The following is a 4,890-nucleotide window of genomic DNA, read 5'->3' as shown; positions in this document are numbered from 1 at the left end:
AGCTCATGAAGGAGAAAATTAGCCAGAGAACTCCTGCTGGAAATGGCTTCCCCTACCCTGTACCCTTGAGGTAGTTGCGTCTCATAATCAATCCAAGTTTTTAGAAGGAGGAACTAAAGTCTTTTAGCCTATCCTTCTCATTATATGTCCACCAATCAGTATTGAATTTCACTTCTCAAGGGAATTTCCTTTCAGAAGTGCTTTGAGGCATTTCAGAGCCTCCCTTCATGTCCTTGGTTACTTAGAGAAACCACTGACCATAAATTTATTCATTACACATTAGTCTAATTAATAATTTAATAAACAATTATTAATTAGCTAGAAACTCTGTCTCTTGGTGTGTTTTATTCATCACATTCCTTTGATGTTTCCTATACTGCCTTTCCAAATTTTTGATAACATCCTCCCCTTTCTGTTTTCTAAGATTCAACCAAACTGTTTTACTTTGTATTAAATGTAAACTTGCCTCCCCCACCCCAGTGCCTTTGCACAGATAGTCCCCCATACCTGAAATACTCTCCCTTAGTACTGATATTTAGAATCCCTAGTTTGCTTTGATACATATACAAATACCTACACATATTGTCCTGAAAATAATGGTTTTAAACTAGTATCTATGTGTATTGTATTGATTAACACTGTATCATTTTTATTGGTTCCATTTGCTTTATGCTGCAACAACCTTATTTATCAATGATACCGTTTTCCTATCTAGTTCATCTATATGTGTTTTCCTATTCCCCATATGGATGTAATAAAATAACACAAATTTGTGGTTTGTATTACAAATAAAATATTAAATAGTACAGAGGGACTAAGGTTATAGCCAAGGACATTGACATTGAGAAGATAAAAATATGATGATTTCTATTTTTTTTTTATAAAAACCTTCCGAAGACCATCTACTGAAGCAAAGTGATAATGTAATTTATAAGAGGCTTGAGAAGGAAGATCACTAATGAAATCATAAATTCTTGAATTAGTGAAGTAATCCACTAAGGAGAAGTCCAATGGATGAAAAAATACTTATTGACCATAATATTAAAAGCAATTGTAATGGAAGTCTAATGATATGGTCTATCAGTACATATGTCTTATTTAGATATCATAGATATACAGTAAGCATGGAATAATATTTGATCAGAATGCTTTTAAATAGCAAGAACTGACAAAATATTGCTGCTGAACAGCCTAATTAATCCCAAGTGAGCTAGTGACCTAACAGCTTGAGGGATTGTTTTTTTTTTTTTTTATTTCTCTGTGTGGAGTGGAAGTATATTCTTTGTAAAGTCAGAAGAACAGTGAGGAGACTAAGGTTTTTTTTTGTTGTTGTTCATTTGTTTTTTAGTTACTAGCAGTTACTATAAAAATGTACCTGGATAGGCCAAAGATAATTGGTTATGGCTTATACAATATAGACTGGAGTAATAAAAATTGGGGGGAAAAGTAATCAGTGTATCAGGGAAGCAGAATTTTCCTAGAAAGTTTCAGAATTTTCACTCACTTTTATTATTTTATTTTGTCCCCATTCTTTTGGATGGCATGATTGTCTAAAGCCTTCTGAAACAATAACCATCTGGAAGACAACAAGGATAGGACAATGACCAGACAAGTTCAGTACATTGCCCAAAGCCACAGAGTAGTTAATGGCAAACTTGCCAATGGGACTCAACCCCAAAAGGTTCCCAGATTCCCAGTCTAGCTTTCATACTACTGTTCCGTGATACTGTTCCTACTATTCATCATCCATTCTCGAATTGTAGTTTTAAGAACCATTGCAAAATTTTGTCAAAAGGATGTTTCTAGTAACAATTATTAAAAAAAAGCAAGAATCTTTTGACCAGCATAAAATACAACTTTTGAAAAAAAACCTAAATGATATCAGAATACAACCATTTATTAAAGCAAATAAACTAAAATTTAATCCCAACTAAACTAGAGCGGTAAGAGACTCAGGAAAACCTGACAAAAAATGAAAACATATTCATTAGTATCCTCAGACAATGCATTTTTGAATTACTCAAGGTGAACCAGAAAATTTTAAATGATTGTATTCATTAAACTTGATTATTTTAATTTTTTTTTCTTCCAGGACTTATATTGAAAGAAAGTCCATAGATATTTTGCATGTGTACTATTTTCTAGGAATAACCCTACTCTCTGTAATGGTAAGGGAATTTGCAGATCTTCTTTGCCCCTTAATAAGCCTAAGGGAATTTGAGGACCTTTCCTGATTTGAAGATATATTCTGCCCCCTAATAGGCTGAATGTGATCCCAGGGAACCTCTGGTGGGAGAAATTTGCTGAAGGGTGGAGGGGAGCCCAAGAGGAGAAGCTTACTTAGAGGAGGCTTGTTTTTCAGGAAGTCCCACACCTTGTTACTTTGTAATTAGGTAGTGGGTCATGAAGGTTGTGATGTTATCTGACCCTGAAGAACGCTATATATACCTCTGAGGTGAGGTTTTGCTTCGGGGCTCACTTTGGGAAGAGCTGTGTGATTTGGCCAGATGAGACTCTGGGCAGCCGTTGAGCCCCCCAGCTTTGAAAACCCACATATTGGTGCTTCTCTCTCTGGTGACTAACTGTATATATGTAATGGTCAGACATCTAGAAGCCCTGTCTGTCAATATCTTGAATTGTGTTATTTTTTTCTGTATTTTTTTGACTGCTTGTAACTTCTGTTTGTATTCTCTGAAGTTCAGGGTGCTGAATTTTTCTCCTGAACTAGGTAAATGATATATGTTTGATTTAAAGTAAGATTGTTAACGGTTTTTGAGTTGCTTTCCTTTAGAAAAGCAGATCAAAGAACCTGAACTAGTAGCCATCCTGGGTGTGGCAGGGTGCTTGTTGCTACACCCTCCTGTACTTGCATTGTTGATTTTAGAGCCCAAGTGGAGGATGCTGCTGCTGGTGGTGGTGTTTTTTGTTGTGATTAAATTTCATCTTGTTAGACTCAGCCTGTCCTTCAAGGCTGCCAATAAGTTTTAAAATTCTGGTCTTGCCATCCACATTGTTTATTGTCCAACTCAGCATCCAGCCATCCACAGATTTGTTAAGTATGCCATCTGTGATTTAGCTAAGCCATTGGTAAAAATGTTAAATTAAAATAAGGTTATGGACAGATCACAAGAACCCTCTCTACTAGAGAGCTCACTGAGTCTTGGCACTGCTAACAGGAATCACTGTTGTTTGGGTCTGTACATAACACCATTTCTGAACCTATTTAATTGCTTTTGGTATATAGGCTACAACTTTCCTATATTATCCAAAATAATACTATATATTATCAAATATATAAAATAATATTATCAAATGCCTAGATGAAATCCAGACATTCTTTTTCTTTTTTATTTATTTTTTTTAATTTTTTTTTTCAGAAATGTACAGAGATTTACAAAGGCATGAAGGAAATATGGAGAGATGGAGATAGCATGTTCATTCTCTTCTGTAATGTTGCTTAAGTTCCTGTCATATCTTCACCACTGGACTCATCATCCAGGTCATCCATGGCAGGGGGAGGTCCCTTGGCACTGGCTTTCTTCAAAAACTCTGCATAATGTTCCACCTGAGCTAGCTCTACTTCTTCGTCCCCTTCCCAGTCTTTCCAGTTATCAAAGTCCACAGACAGCCACACTGGCTTCATGTCTTCTTTGGTGAGCCGAGGCCAGGCCACCTTCTCCTTCCATTTTCTCATGAAGCAAGTGATTGAGCGGCTTGAACATTTATCCTGAGAGTCCTTGGAGTTCACCTTGGCATAAAACTCAATCTCATTGTACATCTCCATGCCGTCTGCATTCTTGCAGCTGAAAACAATCCAGTGGTCCTCCAGAAGCACCTGAACGTCGGTGCTGTCCTCTACACAAAATTCCATGAACACATACTTGGGGCTGTCATACCACAGAGTCCGCGCATGCTGTCGTGCCATGGCGCTTGTGGCTGCGTGTTTGGGGCTTCTGAATGCCCAGACATTCTTTTTCTACGTCAAACTATCAATAACGGATGCTGAGTTCTTGAACCCATGTTCATTTTCAATGATCTTCCCTTTCTCTCTCTCTCTCTCTCTCTCTCTCTCTCTCTCTCTCTCTCTCTCTCTCTCTCTCTCTCTCTTTCTCTCCCTCTCTCTCTCTCTGTCATATATATATGTATATATATATATCATAACTTCATTTATTAATACAAAATTTACACAAGAATCAAGTTCATTAATCAAAGGTTAAAGAATCTACCTTTCTCTCTTCTAATCCAGGATATTTTCCCATTTCTAACATTGCAGACCATTTCCTAGTTATAATAATTTTTCATAGTTCTCAGTCACTCAGTTTTATTTGCAGGTTCCTTTAGAGATTTTAGATAGAGTTTTATCTAGGTCTGATGACAAAAACTCATGAAAGACAGCTAAGAACTTTGTTATCATCTCCTCACTAATTTTGGTTTTCAGCTCTATGTAAATACTTTCCCATTTCCTTGATAGAGAAAATAGAAGGTAAATAGATTTAAATAGGAATAGTTCTGTCTTCTTTCCTTGACTTTTTTCCTTGTGATATCTCCCTAAGCAGTGGCCCTCATTGTTTGACTCCTCATGATGACAACAAAACTAAACAGTCTATTGACAGTTTTACCCTCAATTTTGCCCTTACTATACATATTTAGTCTCAACTTATTCTTAACTTTGGTACTCTTCATTTGTACCTATTCTCAAGCACCTGCTTTTGATTCCATCTTCTCTATGGTATGTATAGATGTATAAATATATGTATATTAGCTGTGCATCTGCACCAGTCTTTTCAGGCATTTTATCCTTATCTTCTTAATTAGAATTATCTTTATTTTTGTTAGAATAAGCCTCAAGTTTGTTTTTAATATAGATTCCTGATACCAATCTATTTTCTT

At 36.1% G+C, this 4,890-nt stretch overlaps 1 pseudogene; it reads right to left on the bottom strand.

The window, feature by feature from the left end:
- Positions 1-3,429: 3,429 nt before the first annotated feature.
- On the bottom strand, positions 3,430-3,989 carry LOC138146745 (putative protein PTGES3L pseudogene; annotated as a pseudogene).
- Positions 3,990-4,890: the final 901 nt, after the last annotated feature.

The sequence above is a fragment of the Petaurus breviceps genome, unplaced genomic scaffold (assembly GCF_028583685.1).
Source record: "Petaurus breviceps papuanus isolate PSGF00001 unplaced genomic scaffold, PetGlider_PUasm1.0 90769, whole genome shotgun sequence".
NCBI lineage: Eukaryota > Metazoa > Chordata > Mammalia > Diprotodontia > Petauridae > Petaurus > Petaurus breviceps.
Note: the sequence above shows the minus strand (reverse complement) of the source record. Positions and strands in the feature narration are given on the sequence as shown.